This window comes from Poecilia formosa, unplaced genomic scaffold (genome assembly GCF_000485575.1).
Source record: "Poecilia formosa unplaced genomic scaffold, Poecilia_formosa-5.1.2 Scaffold131, whole genome shotgun sequence".
In the NCBI taxonomy this organism is placed as follows: Eukaryota; Metazoa; Chordata; class Actinopteri; order Cyprinodontiformes; family Poeciliidae; genus Poecilia; species Poecilia formosa.
In genome coordinates, this window is record NW_006800070.1 from 181054 (window position 1) to 201546 (window position 20493).

Genomic DNA, 20493 nt, shown 5'->3' on the forward strand with positions numbered 1-20493 from the left:
ACCCCTGGCCCCCGACGTCTCGCGTGTTCTTGTGGAGGGGGAATCACAAATAAGAGCGGTGGTCCCGCCAGCCATGAATCTAATGAATATTAAAATGATGGATTCAGAAATGGAGACGCGTCGAGGTCTTTGCTTTTTGTACCACTTGTTGATTTTTATCCAAGTCGACAGTTTACATGTTGGGGAAAAAATGAAAGTTTTCTAAATGTCACATAAATATTATGTCACTCTAATGATTCATGCCAACAAGATTTGTTGGCATTTAGATTGTAAGTTCAGTCGGGGGGTGTGGATGGTGGCATGGTTTGGAGGTAAATAAACTGTCCTCTGCAAGACGGAAAAATGTCACTTTGGTTTCAGTCGACACTCCCAGAGGAGCTGGTATTAAGAGCATTCATGTTCTAAAACCAATAAGTTTCATTTATAATTAATCATTTTCAGTGGCGACTTCTTTAGCTTTCCAGGAAACCATTTCTGTTACAAAATGAAAGCGGAGCGAAGTGAATCAATCCAAATGAACTCTTTAGTTAAAGATTCCAGGAATAATTCAGTTCAATTGTTTATGCGGCGCTGACGACTAATGGCTCTAGACGAACAGATGCAGTTTATACCCAGAGATTTGCATTCAAACCCACTCCTGTGCATTTTGAATATCTGTTACATTCACTCCAATTGGACAGTCGTCATGATGCCATCAGACTGGTTTAAATGTTTTTAAGCCTGCAGCACCAGGGGACTGGTGATTACATTGTGTCATTAACTTTGCAACAATCCCTCATTCTGATGGTGAAAGTGGCAATAAAAGGTATTTACAATGTTTTATGACTAACTTCAGTCAAAACACAAATACTGTTATTAAAAATAACATAGAAATTCAAATAATATGTTTCTTCATCTGCACACAGTAACCACATTTAATATTTTTGAGTTTATTTTCATTTGTTGGTCCTTCATTGAAGAAACGGTGCTGTCAGTTCTTGGTGTTTTCAGACATAACTCAGTTTGCTACGACTCACCTGGGATTTTTTAAAAGACAAAGCAGAAAAACAAAAACCCACAGAAATGCATAATAAAAAATCAATTGTTAAAATTCAACTAGCATTCAACATCTATTACAAGAGCATTTTGTGTATTTTTGTTAAATCATCCCACTCAGTTGCACCTTTCTTTGAAACTCGAATTTAAATAATTGTACTTTTTTATGTTGTAAATTTGTGGGCTCTTTATTTTATATTTATATATTTTACATTTATGTGAATCTGCCTGTCACTTCCTGAATCTATTCATTTGTTCACTACTGATAAACGGGGAAAAAATAGAAATAAAACAAACCTAAACAACAAAAAATTGACTGAATAAAAGTCAAACTGTATATGAACATTTCTGTCTTACAGGCTTTATGGAAATGATTTTACGGCTTCTTGTCTCCAATGTTACAAGACAAATAATTTGAGGCGTGTGGAAACGGCTGTGAACACATGAACAGCTTTTAAAAACTGAAGTTTAAATTAACTCCTCACTTCTCTGCTGCACTGAAACCCAGGAAAAAGATGTAATATTCCACCAGTAAACGTAACGGAAAACTACTGCTTAATTAAGCACGTTTTAATATTTTTAATGACATTACAGCAGCTGTATTTGACGTTTTTGGGGAAGCGGCGCTCCTTCCCTCACAGGAAGTTTCACGCAGATGGTTTTCAGGGGGACGTTTCGGTTTCATACCTGCTTTGGCGAGCGACGAGTTGAAGTGATTTTCTTTGACCTGCTCATGGCTCATAAATGAAATATCATCTAGCAGCAGGAGGATGCTCTGCTATTTTGTTTCAGTCAGAGGTCATAATCTGTCGTATTTCATTAAGGGTCACCTGGCCCGAATAAGGGTCAGATCGGGGTCGGTGGTTTTCATTTAATAAAACATAATCAGATTCTTTGTAAGACTTATTCATCAAAATTTTGATTTTGATGAATAAGTTTTGATTCGAAACGCCCAGGAGAAGCTGGACTCAAACACGTCAGGCGTCGCAGTTTGAATCGTCGGTTTTGACACCACGCGTTTAAGCTCGGTGTTCGGCCCGATGCCTCCGAGCTGTCCACCTCCCGCTACGCCGTGCGCGACTCATCAAATGCCTCGCATGACCTGACTTAGCAGTGATCCCTAAGAAAAGTCTTGTTTGTGCGGCTGCTCGCCCGGAGGGAAGCGACTTCGCCTCGTGGCTCAAATCCACGGCGCTGAATATTTATCATGCTCTCTCGTTTCGTTTTAATGTGCTGACGTGTCTGCGAGCGCGTTACTCAGCCGAACGGGGTCGTCTGTTGTTCTTGTTGAAGCCGAATTTTCTTTGTGTTTTCCTTTCAAACAGCCAGGTTCAGTTCATGAAGAGCCTTTTGCAGTAGACTAACCAGGAGAATGCTCATAGCTGCTGACATTTAACTTTCAGCTCCTCAAAGTTCCTTTCTGGAGCCATCCTTGCAGAAACATTGATTGAAAGTGCAAGACATTTTGCACACAGTCAGAGCCGTACAGGTTCAACCATGGATGTAAATAATGAAGTGAGGGAAAGCTTCTTGGCTTTTGGAAGGGCTTTATTATTTCATCTTCTTCTAGTTGATTTTAATACAGAAAGACTTGATCTGTAGATAGAAGAGAATGTTGCCAGATTGGACCTTTGTGACCCCATTAGGTGCAGCTGGATGCAGATGGGTGTTTAAATAGTCAGTTTGACAATCTTGAACTTCACTTTCAATGTCTTGAGTATTATCACTAACACACTGCAAAAACACAAAATCCTACCAAGTATCTTCAGTCTGGTCCTAGTGCAAATGTCTTGGTAAACTTCAAATAAGACAAAACTAACTTACAATTAACTTTTTAGCAAGATATAGGAGCTTGTTTTTAGTAAATAACTCTTTACTTTTGATGAGAAAGCATTTGTTTTGGCAGATTATTTAAGTTTAACAAGACATTTTTCCCATTTTATAAGTAATTTGTCTGCCACTATTAAGAAATTAAAACAAGTCTCTATATCTTGCTGAAAAGTTTTTTTTTTTTTTTTTTTTTAAGTTGGTCTTATTTCAAGTGTGTTGAGATATTTGCAATAGAAATTAGACCAAAAATAAACTTGGTAGGATTTTGTTTTTGCAGTGTGCTGATGCCACCCAGCCATTAAAGAAGCAGTGTGTTACTTTTAAAAATGTTTTCGGCAACACTTTATTTGAAGGGTTGTGCAAAAGACTGACATGATGGACCAAACACTAAGTGTGCTTAAATATTATGTTATCAATCAAATCAATACAGTTTTTCTTGAGAATTATCTTGGAAATTCACACAAAATCACCCCAAACGTTTTTGTGCCGATACATAATTGGGAGTTTATTGTGGATTTTTCTCCAAAAATTGTCAAACTTTTACTTGTACTAAACAGCTGCCTCAGCCTTCATTAATATCAGCTTATAGTCCATGATCTTCACAGCGAGCAACATTTACCGCCATAAATAAACGCAAATATTTCCAAGTTGGTACCACAAACACTTTGATTTTTATTGCAAAAAGAGAACAAAGAGAATCACAAAATCCTGGAGGGACTAAAAAGATGTTCAATAATATTATTTAATTTTAAGAATTCAGTAATATTTTAACAGTCTGTGATCAGGTTTTATCAATACGCTCTGGCACAACCAGCCCTTTAAGAGCCTTCATAATCTTGATTCGGCCCAAAACGAAAATGTTTTAGAGAAATGGTACGAAGAGAAATTTTTAGTCCTTGCTGGCAAAATGCGGTGGGAGTCATTATGCAAACGGTGGTTTTTATGCTTAAAAAAAATCCTTGAGTGGAAATTTGAGTAAATGTTTCTGATGATGCTCCTGCAGTTAAAATCAAAGTTTCTTGTAAAGATACTTAATTTCCATCATATGCGCCTCAGGCTGCAGAAACTGCGGCGTCTGCTTCGTCCTGACGTCCTAATCAAGGATACAGCCACGTGTGATAAAGTCATCTCTGATCACTGTTAGTTATTAATCTCATAATGGACTCCTTGATGATCAATAAAGTTTTTACTATGAGAAAACGTAACGGCACAAAGCTCTATAAAACTACACATTTATTATTCATCCTCCTATATTGGATACCAACATGGAAGAGGCATTAAAATGTGTAGAAATTGCTTTCTTCCTAATTACCAGCATCTCGTAACGGCTTCAAGAGGTCGAATGACTTTCATTTGAATTTTTTTTAATTAAACATGTCCCATATAAATCACAGAATGCAGATTTTTCTGCTGTTTATCGTTGGGTCAGCACTTCAGACCAGTGGGTTTTTTTTTTTTTTTTTTTTTTTTTTTTAAATGTTTTTTTTTTTTTCCCCCCGGTGCTTTTATGTCTATCGTTCCACATCTGTGGGGAGGAAATCTGGTACAAATCAAGTCTGCATTCAGCCGAGCAGCAGAGAATCGGGTCTGGTTTGTATGTTTCTGTTCAGTGTGACAAAGATAAAAATCTCGGACAGACAAAGAGTGGTTGCCGTGGCGCGCAGAGCTGATCTTAAGCATGACTTGTCCCGTCTCCCTTTTTGCCCTTTTGAAAGCAGAAGGTGCCTCTTCACTTGTACTCTCTTCCGTGTGATCGCACTGAAGGAGCGCAGTAGATCCGTGCTGACATTTAACTTCCAGGGAAGAACCCTGTTTGTTTTTCTTTCTAAAAAAAAAAGAAAAGAAAATCTACCTTACGTCCATCATGCTTTCTTTTTTTTTTTCATTGTCTGAAGGAAGAGAGTTTTAGTTGATCTGGCAGTGGAAGCTGATGTAAATAAACTGGAGCTCTTTGAGAGTAGCCGGCTTTAAGCGTCAGAGGTCAGGCTTTCCAAATGCTCTCTAAAGCTGCTGAAAATGCGCTAAAACGATAAATCTGGTGTCTAACATTACAAAAAACAACTGGTAGAAAACATACACTGCAAGCCCAGCTTTAAAGCTTTTATTTATTTGAAGCAGTGGAGTGTTTGCAGATATTGATTGCATCAGATCGTCATGTTCAGAGGAACGCCACCTCCTGATAACTCTCGATTGTTCTCATCAAAATCCACCGTTTTTAAGAAAAAAATATTTGTGGTCTAAGCCCCTTTTTATGTGCAGTGACTAAATCTGTGCTCCCAGTGTGACTGTCGCTGACTGTTCAACTGATATAATCAGCCACAGGCAGCAAAGCTTTGAGGTAAACATCTGAGCAACATCTGCGCTAATCTCCTGCAGTCCATGAGCTAATGAAGCCCCAGTGGACGAAGCGTGTTGCACGCTCAGCTTCACTGCCAAATTTGTCATCTGCCATTTAAGATTTCATACATTGAGGTACTATAATGGAGAGGAAGGACATCAAATCTGTTTTTTCTGACCGCAAGTTAAAGCACAGCAGATACAGTAATTGTATCTGCGTATATACCTGATTGGTAATCATTTTAATATTTGACAAAGTAAATGTTTTTTTCCCTAAATGTTTCTTTAGATATATTTAATCTAATCAACTTCTTTAGTCATTTATTGCACAAATCTTTGGGTTTGATTAAAATACTGACTGAAGACTTTAGTTTAGCTTTGTTCTAAAAACTTTTGTTTTAGATTAGACTGATGACAAGGAAACTGTGTAAAGACATGTCTGCAATTAATTCAGTCTGTTAGAGAGACTTTTACCAGCTAACAGGAAGGCTGATTGGTACGATGCTTCACTATAGAGAGAGGAGAAAAAAAAGTACATTTTCACACAAAAAAAACCCTCAAAATTTGAGAATAATTTTTAAAATGTTCAATAAAAAAATATGGAAATTTCTCAGTTTGAAGTCGAAAATTTGTAAGAGAAAAACTAAATAATTCAGACATGGTCAACTGAGATTTTCTGGCTGTTTTCCTTTCGCAGTTTTGATAGTAATTTTATTTTTAGCCATGAAATAATGTGCATGGGCTTCCATACAGGTTTGCAAGCTGTGCAAATTAAAATTGTCGATTTTAAAAACACAAAGGCTGACACTCCAACACTTTAACAAAAACACACAACAGCAGCCACACTTAAAAAAAAAAAAACAACTATATACATATTTTTTGTCTTTGCTTCTTATTGAGAAATAATTATTTTAATATGTAATACTTAAAACTTTGTAAAAAGTGGATAATATTTCTCCGTTCTGTAAACCCATAGAACTGAAAAACATTTTTTCCTCTCTTTTTAAAAAAAACACATCGACACAACTCTGATTAACTGTTGTTTGAAAGTCTCTCGGCTCCATGTAACAAAACAAAACCAGTGCAGTTCTATTTTAAACCTTAGAAAAAGGATTTCCCACCAGAAATAACGGCTTTTGTGCGTGACAAGCAGCATGTGCGCCGTGAGGACTGCTGCCGTTTTATATTAACTCTGCTGTTGGAACATGGCAAACATGAGAGGGAGGATGTAGGTGCTCTGATAGCTGTGATGGGGAAACTCCAGAGAAATGCAGACGCTGCGTTTCTGTGAGAAATGACGGGAAGCTGCGCGACAGGTATTGTATGCGCTCGGCCTGCAGGATGGACAGAGAAAGTGAAGAACAACAACCATGAACTATTGCTTCAGACGACCTTCCTGCCGCATTTTATCTGGGAAGGGTTTATAATTTATATCGATCCATTTCCAGGATACGTGAATTAAAGATGCCCTTTTTAAAGCATTGGTAAATGCTTTAAAAAGCATTTACTAATGCAACCATGGAGAAACGGTCCATTGTTGCTTGCACTTTTTTTACTATCAATCAATGAAGTTTGTTTTGTAGAGCACATTTCAGCAACAAGACGGTTCCAATTGCTTCACATCTTAAAAACTCAAAAATACAAAGTCATAAAAACACCAAGCAGTCAACAATTGAGAAAACTAGTAAACATTACATTTTGGTGAGTGACGTCACCAAAATCATTGTTGCACATCAAATAAGTTGGTCAATATTTCATTTATTATGGTTCAAAACCAACCCTAAACTGGTGGGCTTTTAGCCACTCAGTGTTTCAGCTGTTTTGCAGTTTTCTGGAAAACTGGCAGCTTTATTTGACTCGTTTTCAGGGTGTTGGACTGACGGCAGGTGAGGCCGTGACTGAACAGGTTTCAGTAGCGAGTTGACATCTACATAAACAAAACTAAAATCAAAATAAAAACATGTTTTTTTTTTTCATTTTAAATGTAAATATTAAGCTTATATATATATATATATATATATATATATATATATATTATAAGTTTTCTAATGTGATACCAGTGACTCTGCCCAACATGTTGACTTTAAATGATCTTTACGTAAACTAACTGCATTTGTGAATGAATATGAAGAGAAATTCAATAACCTCTGAGAGGTTTTCATTAGAAAATGTAAAGTTGTTGAATCCCAGTCTGCTGCCTGCTGGTTTGATACTTTTGCCAATTCCAGTTGCAGCGTTTGGACCATTAATTTCAAAGAATTACAAAATTAGATTTTTACTCTCATTAAACTGTGCAACAATTAATATACTTTGTTACATCTAGTTCTGTTCTAATTTCAGATGCAGCCATCAAACACATGAATCGGGTCTAAAACTGTAATTGCTTATTTTAAGCACTTAACATTTGACAAACTGTTTTAAAAGGTTTAGTCAGAGTTGTGTGTTGTTGTTTAGTTCAACATTAAATCCTGTTTCGTTGGTTGGTTTCAAGAAGTTCAGCCACTCAGGAATATGTAATACTGGATTATTTTATCAATTAATGAATGATAAACTTGAATGCTTTCACTTCAATCGAAATATATCCAGGTTTTTTTTTTCCACATTAAACAATTCAGCAAACCAGTCCAGTTGGATAAATCATAACTCGTGAAATTCAATTTAACTAAGGTCCATCTTGTTTCTTTGAATTATTTTGTCTTCCTAGCATTTCCAGTGTTTCCCTTAATTTACTTAAGTTAATATTTCATAACTGTTTATAGAAATGTTTGCAGTTGCTCTGCATGCAAACATATTTTTGCCGTTTCCTCCTTGGAGCTTTTGGAAGTGATTGAAGTCTCCAAAGGTAATCATAAATGCATTAAGTGGATTTTGTGCGCTGGAAGCTCTTGATTGGATTACCTCAAATTCAGTGCTGGCAGAGGCATAAAGATGGAAAAACACTCAAAGTCACTGATGAACACATCCCTCCTGTTTTGTGTACTGTAAGCAGAGAAAACTCTTAAATTGCTACATGATATGTATTTTTCATTGCTTTCCTGCTTCCCCTTTGCTGCTATGTTGTGTTTTCCTGAACAAACTTCCTGCAACTGAACCAGAAAAGAAACACCAAATCCTCAGAAATCACTCAATATTTAATTCAACCGTGTTTTGTTTTCTCTCATTCACTATTATTATTATTATTTATCAGTGAGGATTGGAAAATTAACTGCAAAACCCTGATTTGGATGTCCAGGCTCCTACAGGGTGAGGGAAGCCCGATATATCGGCACTAACATTATTATCGACCGATACTGGTCATTTTTTAACATAATTGTATCGGTCCAGTAAACGGGGTCAATATTAACAACCAATATTTATTTCTATCTTGTTGCCGTTTCTTTCTGGTGGGGGAGTGGAGGAGGCTGGTCATGTGATGGTGATGCAGCAAAGGAATTTGGGGACTCTAACTGAAGAAGTTGGCGCTGTGGTCATTTTTGTCAAAGTGTGGAAAGGATAGTGAAATGTATGTATGTACTGGTAAATATCAATTATTTGTCATAGCAGTAATAATATCAATGATATCTGTTCAGATTGTCATATCAGTGCATCTCTACTGCTGAAATAATTTCAGTTCATCATTTCTTGATGACTTTGTTTGAAGAATTTGAGTTTGATGTAGGAGTGCATCGATTGCGGCCAAATCCAATTTTGGCCGATAACCAATTATTTTTGTCTTAGACGTTGCTAAATATAGCAAGAAAGCTGCTGATTTATCAGTAGTGGGCTGACTATTAACTGTAAACGTGAGCTGGTGGGCCGGTCCATCAGTCAAACCTCTCAGGTGAGAGCAGAAGAGGACAGACGTTGATTTTTAGACCTTTGCTGAGGTGGATAAGATCGACTTCACTTCAAAGTATCGGCCGATCACCAATTTCCCAAATTTAAGGACAAATCGGTCCAGCCATAGTTGGACGTTTGTCTACTTCAAAGCGTCCACCTCTCGGTTTAGTGTCTTCGTTTCTTGCCACTCATTCAGTTTGTGCTCCTGTAATGTTTGAAGACAGCAGACTCCACGGGGCGCTTCTCCTCCTGATTGGGCCGCTTCACGTATTTTTTCCCACTCCCCAGAATGACCCCCTCCCCGGTCCTCCCATCTTTCACGTCATGATTGGCAGCTCCCCCTCGACTCGGCGGAGGATCGCTGGATGCTGCGGCCTTGTCTGCGCGGGGTGAGCGGGGCTGCCACTCCGATGCAGCCGGCAACGCAGCGAGCTGGCAGGCACGTCTCGGGGGGGATCGCGCCACAGTCACACAAGGGTAATTACCCGAGCGCTGGGGTGAGGGGCACATGAAGCGATTTCAGCACCTCCGAATTAAACACGGTCCACGGACTGTGAACAATCCACAGGCTGCTCTGCATCAAGCCCCACGCTATTCATAGAGCCTTTTTAAAAGTGAAGGCCCTGTACAGTTTCTAGGTGTGAATTGTGCTGAATTTCGAAGGGAAAGGTAAAGTTTGGGAGGCGCGGGGGGGAGGAGGAGAGGGGGGTTCTGTGTTTGTTTTCAGCCCTGCTAAATTAAACATGCTCCAAAGAATCAGAACAATCTGCATGCCACCCAGACTGCAAACACGTCGCCATCCAGAGGGGATTTAGCTTTCACAGGATTTCAGTCCCTGCAATTTGAATAAAATTTACCATTTGATCTTTGAATTAAGCACGCTCCAAGGCTCTGGAGAAATTTCAAAGCTACTCCGAGAACAATCCACGGGCCCATTTCAGAAGCAACGGGCTCACGCAAATTATTCAGTTGCGGATCGCGGTGCACTTTACAGCCGAGAGCCTCTTGATTATTATACAGCAGCGGAACAGATCTGACATCATAATTCATTTAAAAACGTTTCTGCCTTTCTTTTAAAGCAGCGTTTATCCTGGACAACGAGGAAATATCTTCAGGAAAAAAAAAATTAAAGAGGAAAAAGTTCCAATAACTCTGCGTCACCGTTAAATTAATAATTTAATCCAGATTTTATCGTTCAGTTTCCTGTTTGGGGTGATGACCAAGTGAGACACAGACACCTTAGACTGCAACAAGGTGACGCTGCATTCAATACGACTCACAAATATGAGACAAAATATGCAGAATTTAGTCAAAATACAGTTCAAGTAGCATTTCAAGAGACATGCTTCAGCCCCAGTTCTGCATACTTATAGTAAGTCTGATTAACTTGATACCAAAAGACATAATTGGCACAAACAACCTGGTGTAGCACAAACTCCCCAACATATATACACTAAAACATGGTGGTGGCAGAGTCATTCTCTGGGCTCATTTTTCCTAATGTTGAACTGAGTTAGTAGTTATGCCCAGTCCGTATGGCAGTCAGTCCAAGTGTGTCTCAAAATCAACAAAAAATTGTTCAGAGTTCAGAACTAAATCTGCCAGAAAAGAACCGAATGCTGAAATCAAAACGATGTCAAAGCATCAAGGTTTTTCTCCTCAGATATTTGTTTAGATTTCAATTGAATTGTATAGGACACATGATAGAGATGAAAAGTTTGAAATCGTTTATCTCAATGTTTTTTTTTTTTTACTCCATTTTAACTGGGGTGTTTACACTTCTCAGCTGAATAGTTCTTATTTATACGAGAGAGCTGCGTTTCCAGCTAATGTGTAAAATCTCCATCAAGCCCAATGATTGAATTTTATAGACAAAAGGGTTTTTTTTTTTGGTTTTTTTTTTAATCTGCCTCCTGTCTGCCCTTTTAATCTTCTTTAGAGTTTCACTCCCGTCTGTTGTTAATCTGCTCCCAGCCTGGTCTCTGCTGGTGGTATGATCTTTATATTTTTGCAGCATGCCAGAAAACAATGAGACTCTATTTGGTCAGCTTCTTTTGTTTGTTTTGTTTTGTGTAGGACTGCCACTACCGATTACTTTAGAAATCAATTATTCTGATGATTAATTGATTAAACGGGCACAATCTACAGATTTATTATTTAACCACTTCAGCATTTTTTTAATACAATATTAGAAAGACAATATTTTTAAAATGTTTTATTGCCTGAAATGCAATCACACACCGTCCCTTTAGTGAATTTGAACCAGGTGAAGCTAAAACTGAGTTTTGAAATTGATTATTTCAGTAATCAATTAATCGCGATTAATCGTTTGAACCTTAGTTTTGTGCATCTTTTAGCCAAAAAGGTATTTTTATTTAATTTCTTCCGATATTTCATTTCTTCATTTCTATAGCTTGAGTCCCGTAATGGAGCAGAACCTTTGTTTCATCTGGATGAGAGAAATTTTCTGTGATGACGGGATCTCAAGTGATTGATGCGGACCTCACTAATGCAGTTCAAACACGACCGGTTGTTCTCTGTGCCATCTGTGCATCTCTTCGCGATGGTGTGCATGTTACAGTGCGACCCCTCTCATCAAACCTGCATTTGGGGCTTGTCAGAATCCACTTAACCACTCAGACATGAATGGTTAAGCTCCTGCACTGATCCTCTTTCTTCCCCCCCCAGGGGATCCTGTCGGTCTTTGGCCCTCTGTGCTTTGGAATGGAAGTAAAAATCTCACCGTGTCCCGTATCGCTGCTGCTATGTAAAGCTGCTGATTGATTGCATAATAACTGCATTTACGTGTAGACTTTCTCTTTCTTTTTTTTTAATTTGACTGTTTAGGTTAATCATGTTTGTGCAGCCCTATGAGTCACATTCAAGTGTTTTATGGGGTTTTATGAGGTTCACCACAAAGTTAATGGTAATTGCAAAGTGCAAGGAAAGGAATAAAAGGTTTTCACTTCTGAAAATGTGGCATGCATTTGTAGCATTCTGTATTTCAGTCAACACTTTCGAGAATCACTTTTCACTTCCAAGTGAAAAGTGATTCACTTCCAAGTTGTCTGTAGGAAGGAGCAGTTACAGGTGCTGCTCCTTTGCAGAAACCGCGGACGGAACCGTAAAATTTAATAAACTAAATGATAAAACGTAGAATTTCACAGAATGTCGGCGAGAAGTGAAGGATATGCAGGAGTTTCTGTTGTGTTTTCACCATTGCAGCTCCCGTACCAACCGTATTTTGAAGCCTTTTGGAAGTTTTCATCAATTTTGACCAGCTTTCCTGAAAGAAACGGCTGCCCCCACAGCATGATATTGCCATCACTGTTTCACCATGGAGTCGGTGTGATTTCTTCCACACACAGAAATCACACTGCTTTTTTCTTTCTGCGCGCAGGCCAACACATGCAGTGGTGTCACCTTCTTCCAGCTTGTGTGTTCCTGGTTTCTGGCAAATGGGAATTCTTGTGCTACTTTACCATAAAAGTCAGACTTGGGGCTTTGCATGATGGATGGTGTTTTTCTTGTCATAATCTCCAGATTCTGGATCTCTCCAGAGTTACCAAAAGGCTCCTGGCAGTTTTTCTGTTTTTTTTTTGTTTTTTTTTCTTTCTCCTCTCTCCTCCTGCCTGCACAGCCTGTCAGTGGTGTCCAAATTTTTCACCAAGTTGAATCACCAAAGACCCTCTTGGGGCTCCAGAGCCGCAGGCTGCAGACCGCTGACCTGTTGTCTGTAAACTCTTGTTGGTGCCGGATTGCAGAGAGCAACTAGAAATTCCTCCCCAGAGGAAAATATGTTGCATATCTCCAGAACTTATTTTTATTATTTATTGGTTTGTTTTGAACACAATAGAAGTATAAACTCACATGAACAAGGGATGCAAAAGACACATATTTCTGTACCACAATAATCTTAACATGATCGAAAAGGAGCAGGAAGAAACTTATGAACTCCCACCCTATAAACTCATACCATGTTTTCAGATGGACCCTCATTATTAAATAAAAAATATAAAAAAGACATAAGTTACTTAATTTTCCATTTTATCTGGGTTTACATGTCTAAATGCCTCCATATCGACACACGCTCATAGCTTCACTTTGCATAAACACATTGGTGCTAAACTCTCACCAATATTTCTATATCTTGTTTAAAAAAATCCTTAATTTCCTTTTAAATTGTATTAAATTTTGACTTTAACTCCTCATTTAACTTAATTTTACATCATGAATTGAAATACAAAAACTCTTTCTTGTTGTGTCCAAACTACCTTAACTTTGGGTTTAAGTTATATCCCCCTTCTCTTTCATAAAACATGCTCTGTATGAGCTCAGGCAGCTGTTTATTAGATGCCTTCAACATAATTTGAGCCATTTTAAATTCCACTTACTTAATAAAAATTTAATACCAGCTCTTTGTAACATGAAGTCACTCTCCAGCAGTGTTGCTCCGGGTCTGGCTTTGTAACTATTCACGGACTGAGTGCAGAGCGGCGCCCTCTGCGATCAAAGCCCGGATGAGCGCTCAGGTTGGCGCACACCGAGTCAGGAGACCCGTCTGTGACGGAAAGCGGAGCTGGCTGGCTGACGGAGAGGAATGGCGTCCGTCTCCATCCTCCGCTGCGCGCGCGGAGGTGACGAGCCGCCCCGCTGCTGTGAAGCCAGGCGGAAAACTGACCTTTCTGGCACGCGCTGTCTCGGCCCTTTGGCACCGCGCGCTGAACCGGGCCCTCCACCGTCTCCTCCATCCATCTGCAGCTCAGCCTAATCTGCAGCGGGAGGTCGGACTCCTGCTTCCGGCCTCCTGCTCCTCCCTCTGGAGTCGGGGGTCCGCGCGCTAAAGCGGAACAATTACAATAAGCGGGATCATGATTTAACATAAGACTCTCACACCGGTTACATCTCTGAGTAACACCGCAAGCAAACGAGGTCACCAACCTGATAATGTATGCTTCAAGTATCTGTAAAGGCGCCTCTCTTTTTATGTGAACTCTCGCCAGCGGTTAGCAGAGGAAGAAAATCCTACGGCTGTACTCATGAATCATTCACTTTCACCTCAATCCAAAGTGTCTGCTTTATTTTCACCTCACGGTCGTCACCTCCTGCCCTCATGCCTCTGCACTCGCATGACCTGGGAAAGAGGCACGTAAGTAGCCATTTGCTGCCCCCTACTGGGGGCAGCAAATGGCTGCCCCCAGTAGGGGGTTGCGTTGACACAAATGAATACGGGTCTGTGCTCAGCATCCAGACATTAATGCGGATTACATACTGCTGGCCTGTTTCTTTGAAACTGTATCTTTTATTTATGCTCGTTTCCTCTGAGGTGGGGGTTGCTTGGTAGCTGTTCACGTCTTGTGTTAATAATAGCAGTAATAACGGTAATTATTTTTCACATCTCTCTTAAATGTGTTTTATGGAATCAGGATATTATAGAAAGTACAAATTATGTACTTTGTAACATTTGATTTATCACCTAAGCCAGAAAAGGGGGAGGAAACGGATACTAATACTTCTACTGTTGATTATTTAATTTGTTTTAAAAAATACATGCATAATCTTAAACATAAGGTTCCTTATTCTTTAAGAGAGCACATAAATAATATCCTGATTGATAAACTGGTTGGTGTGTTTTTTTTAGCACTCAGGACTGTGTTCCTGCTCCCACAACATCAAGCAGGAAAGACCTCAGCGAGGATGAAGCCGTCGTCGTTGCTGCCCGTCATTTAAGCATAAAGACATCTTCAGACTTTTTACAGTGTATCATGCTGTGCTAAAAATGATCACACTGCAAAAAATACCCCTCTCAAAACAAGTTAAGAGTAGAAAATAAAAATCTGCCAATTGAACTGGTACTTTTTATCCATATTAAAGTGTTATTGACTTAATACAAGCTCCTGTATCTTGCTGTAAAGTTACTTTGGCGTTATTCCAAGTTTCCTGGGAAATTTGCACTATAAACTAGACATTTTGTGTTTTTGCAGTACAACAGAGCTGACAGTTTTTCTAAGTGTGGCCACGTTCATCCTGAACGTAGAAACATAAATCTCAGATGTTGGTTCACTTTTGTATGAGAAGACTGACTAAATAAAATAAAAAAAACTAAACATTTTAGACGGTTAAGTTAGGGAGCCTTTTCTCCCTAATGAGATGTACTTTGGAAGAACATCTGTTAGACGGATGAGACACATTTGGCAAAATAAAAAAAACGAATAGCTTGTGATCACGTTTTATAATTGAGAGCGCTGGTGGGGAATGGTTATTCTCTGGACTGCTTTAAAAGCACATGTAACTGGGAAGCCTTCAGTCAACCAGTTGACCACAAAGTCCTCTTCATGCTGAGATTTTCTTGGGTTAAATGTGAGGCCACCTGTCTGCCAGCTGAACATTGGTGTAAATCTCGTCAGTGTGCCAACTACAGAAAAAAAAAGTCTACAACAGAATCTGGGTTTTTGTCTTAGTACAAAGTTCACAGTTTAAGGCTTTGCTAGAAACTTTAAAACTATATGGATGGTAAATTTAAAACTTTGAGAAAACTGCAATAGAACAGTAAAGTCATCCAGCTAGGAAGAATAAATATATTGTCATTTTTATAAATTGCTCTTTTCAGTCGTCTACGCTGCAAAAACACAAAATCTTACCAAGTGTTTGGTCTAGTTTCAAGTGCAAATATCTTATTAAACTTGAAATAGGACAAAGTAACACCAAAAGCAACTTTTCAGCAAGAAATAGGAGCTTGTTTGCTTAAGAAATTCCTTAATATGAAAAAAAATTATTAGTTTCAGTGGCAGATTATTTCACTTGTAACAAGATACTGTCCCCACTAAAACAAGCTCATGTTTCTTGTGAAAAAAATTACTTGTAAGTTAGTTTTTGTATTGATTAAAATGCAGTAAGATGTTTAAACTAGAAATTAGACCACAGATACTTGGTAATATTTTGTTTTTTTGCAGTGCTGGCTTGTTGCTATGATTCACATTCACTTTTGTGTCTTAAGTTAGGAAAAAGTGTGAAAAAGGCCATTTCAATCAGCTGTGGTTGTGGCCAAATGTTGCTGAAGCGTCTTAATGTTGCATTTGAAACTCTAAATTTGGACATTAATGCATGACACAAAGGTGACTCAATAAGAAGCCATTCTTATAATCTCTGGCTTCAGTTTGAGTTCATAACATGAAGATGTACATAGTGATTTATCCAGTGAGGAAGAGGAAGTCAGTAGAAATGTCTGAGAGACCTAGCAGACAGGCAAACCACACAGGTTTAAAATTGCATTGCGAGTCCAGTCTATCTGTAATTCACCACTTCAAACCTGCAGATACATTTTCTTTTAGCGGCTATGTCACCAAACCACTGTAAATGGCTGCTGTTACATTGTATAAAATGTAACAGCAGTGAATGCAAGTAGCCAAAAGTCTCACTTTGCAACAATTTAAATGCACCACAGTATTGTAGCTGCCAACGCATCATTTTGATGTCACAGTCTGTCATTCCACTCAAACTCTAAGTCCATCTACTGTTTTCTTACAATAATATGTCATTTAACCCTAAAAATAAAATTAAATCTAATGGTAAGCATGTTATGGATAAAAAAATATGGTCGTCATTGGGAATAATGTTTGGAGAATGTAGTTTTGATTGTGTTTTTGTATCAATGCGATTCACAGACTGCGTCAGAGCACACGAAAAGGAAGAACCATTGTTGGCTAACTTTATGCTCACAAACAACAGCCATGTTTGCCTCCATAGTCTGCCTTTTCTTGCCGTCTCCGTTTCATGAAGTGGACCGTTTCCTTGTTCCTTGTTCCTGGGATCTTTCTAACATTGAAGCAAAGTACAGCATTTTTTTATAAACTGGGGGGAAAAAATGTAAAGAATCTTGTTGGTTGGATTCATCCGTATTTGGTAGTGCCATCGGTTTTAGCGAGGCTCAGATCCAAAGACTCACTCTGTATCCAAAATTGTTCTGAAATGACTTGCCTCCTCAGAGAGACTCTGGGAAAGCTGACTGTGACTTAGTTTTGACTCAGTTTGATGATTTATAGGTTTTATCTCGTTCATTTTGAATCGCTGCTCTGTAATTTTACCTTTTTTTTAAAGAGTATTACTTTTGTCTATATTAGTACGTCAAGCACCAGAAATCAAAACCCTACCTTTTGACACATAATTCACCTCATCATCGTCTGCCGAGTTGTACGCTGGGGCAAACGGAGCAGCACTTCCATGCACTCTGAGGTGGTAGTTTATTTGAAGAGCAGATCCATGAGTCAGCCAGTTCCCCCTGTGGGCCGCAGCTGGAGCGAGTCGACGGCTCCACCCAGCTGCAACCAACGTCATATGTGGTTGCAAATTCCCCAGCCTCCCCGCAGCCAGACTGTCTAATTTATGCGCATCGGTCTCCCCTCTCCACCCTCCTCTCGCTGCAGGATGTATTGTCCTCCGCTCTCTAAACTGAGTTAAGTTTTTGAGCCGAGCGTTTCACTTAACAGAGCTGTGGGAGGACTAAACGCTGCTGCTGCTGCTGGATAGCTGTTGTTGGCAGCCAGATGCCTGTTTGTGGTGAGTGTTTTTTTGTTTTTTTTTTATGTTTTGTGCTGGAATGTGATCCTGTGAATGTGGTTTTTCCTCTGGAGATTCATTGAAGAAACCAGTTTTCTTGCTACAGAGCGAGATGTTGTGCGTGCTTTTTGACCGCTTGACGTGGGGATTTGATTCTGTTTTAGGTCATTATTTCACTTTGACGACTCGGGGAACCTTTAACACACACACACACACACAAAACTGTAACTTTGTAACTTTCAAACATCCTCGACGCAAAATCCATAAAGCCGGTCCTGCATCTATCCAGATGTGGCATTCCTTACATTTCTTTCTCAGACAGATCTCTAGTTTTAGTCCACCTTGTCATTCATGCTCAGTTATCCGTTCGTGTTGAGTCAATCATTTATCGTGAAAAGTTCTTTTGAAAGCAAACCCAGGGACAAAGTCTCCTAACATCCTGAAGTACATGATTTGCTGGTACTTTGGCCTGGTTTCCTGAAGACAAGTCAGATGAGCTGTACAAACACTCACACCCTGGACCCCCAGGGCATTGCAGAGCTTTTGTTTCGCTGTGTGATGCTGAGAAACGTGACACCGCACTCTTCTTTTTAAAACCTCTGTGGCTGAAGTGTCAGGCTGCAGCTTCGGCCTGAACACCGACCATTTGCAGACGGCTGAGAAAACACTGCAAAAAAAATAAATAAATTCGTACTAGAGTAGCTTTTAAGCACGATATAAGAGCTGATTTTATATAAATAAGTCGTTAATATGGATAAGGAAAAGTATTATGCTTCTAGCATGAAGTTTTTCCCACGTCATAAGTGAAACTAAACTTTTTCAATCAATATCAAGGATTGATACAAGCTCCTATATCTTGCTTGAAAGTTACTTTTAAGTTAGCTTCATCTCAATAAAAGTGTGCCAAGATATTTGCACTAGAAACCAGAGCAGAATGAAAAAAGATTTTGCTTTTGGGGTGAATATTTTCACGGAAACGGCCGAAGCTTGAGTTCAGGCCTCTTAACTTGTTTGTTCAGTTTTGTTTTCTCTATATGCACATCCATCCGTGATGGAGGACAGTGGGGATTCATACACGCTCTCCAAACCATGTCGAATAAGCGCCCAGGCTGCTGCGATATCATGTGGCTGCGGGTACAAAGGGCTGCTTATGTGAAGCGGTGGCTGTTGGGGGCAGAAGAGTGGCTGCTGCCAGGCGCAGCGCGCAGCTCCTCAGGCCGACCCGCTCTTGCTCTTATTTATTGAGCGAACGAACAGCAGGCAGGATTTCTCAGGCCGTTTGGAACCGGGTTCGCCATGAATGGGCCTCTCTTTTTCTGGACAGTCAGACCAGTCACGGACTGTCTGGACACGAGGCGACGGAGTCCAGAGTATCGCTTTCCACTGCAGTGGGAGCGTTTGCAAAGCGTCAGGGTGAGGCGTAATGATGATGATGATGATCTGTGCGGCGGTTTATGAGCGGAGTACCTGCTCATTACAGACGCAGCGTGTGTTTGTGTGTGCGGTCCGAAAGGGCCTCCCAGGTTTTTGGAGCTTATAGTCTGCCGTTTGGTTTGGTTTTCCTGGAGATTTTTATTTTTTATTTTAATGTTTTGGTTTCCAAGGATGGATAAAAGGTCAGAAGGCCTCTTATCAAGAAAGTCAGATTTTTATCCTGTTTATTAAATGCATCAGAGGAGCTGCTTTTTTTTTCCAGACTATAAATTCATCGACTACATCCATGCACTTTGATGCAGCTTGTTTGAATTTCATTTAAAAATGAAAAGTGTGGATTTGATTTAAACATTTTCCAGCTCTGAATGATCATGCAAAACGTTTTACTTGACCCTAGAAGTTTCCTTCTTCCACCCTTTATTCTTGATGTTTATTTTTTTATCCAAATATCCTTTCTTTCTTCCTTCTCTTTTCTTTGTTCTTCCTTTCCTTGCATCCTTCCAGTCTTCCTATTTATGCCCTTCCTTCATCCTTCACTTTGTCCCTTCTTTTCTTCTGTCTCCTGTCTGCTTCACTTCCTTGTCCCCATTTATCTTCCTCCTCCCTCCGTCCATTAAACCTTTTCTTTCTTCCTTGTCTCCTTGTCTTATGACCCGTCCTCATTCCAATCTTCCTCCTTTCTATCTTTTTGCTTCCTCAATTGTTTCCTTCTTGTTTCTGCCGTCTCTCCATCAGTCTTTTCTTTTTTCCTTGTCTCCTTCATTCCTTCCTTTCTTCCTCATGCCTCTTTAATCATTTCCTTCCATATGTCAATCTGTCATTTGTTGGTTTTCCTTCTTAACTTTTTTTTTCTCCTACCTTCTTTTCTTCCTTGTGTTGGTTTTTTTCTCTTCCTCCTTCACTTTTTCTTTTTTCCTGTCCTTCTTTCCTTATTTTGTTGTCTTGAAAGTTTTGATATTTATATCTGGCTCTTGTCACAATATTTGCTGCATCATTTATGAACTTACTAAAGATATTTGAGAACTCTGCAAATTTGCTTCACATTAAAAAATGTATAGAAACCCTCGGATTAATAATCAGTACCTCTATCAATAATCTACGGTGCATTTCTTCTCTTTATGTCAAAGTCCTTAGGAAAATGTTGAGGTTTGCAGCTCAGACCTGAAGAAAAAACAGAAATCTACTAGTTTTACGTAAATCATCGATGACGGCACATCGACTACAAGTGTCAGGAGTTGATTTTAATACTGATCATTTAACATTTCTTTAACTGGGATCAATTAGGTGTGAGCCATTATTGTATTGTTTATTGTGAAAATTTCAATTTCCTTTGAAGATGTTAAACGACCCAAAAGCAAAGTGACATTATTAGAAATGTTATGTTCATCATTTTGTCCAGTTTGTTCCACAAGAACATAAATGTCAGTAACATTTGTAAACATGACTGAAGTTGGGAAGAGCAGCGTTTGTTTTCACAGCCAC

The 20493-nt window shown here is 39.2% G+C and overlaps 1 protein-coding gene across 1 annotated transcript in view; it reads left to right on the plus strand.

The window, feature by feature from the left end:
- The window catches only part of sash1b (SAM and SH3 domain containing 1b), a 75092-nt gene that overhangs the window by 21365 nt on the left and 33234 nt on the right, over positions 1-20493 (plus strand). The window lies entirely within an intron of this gene.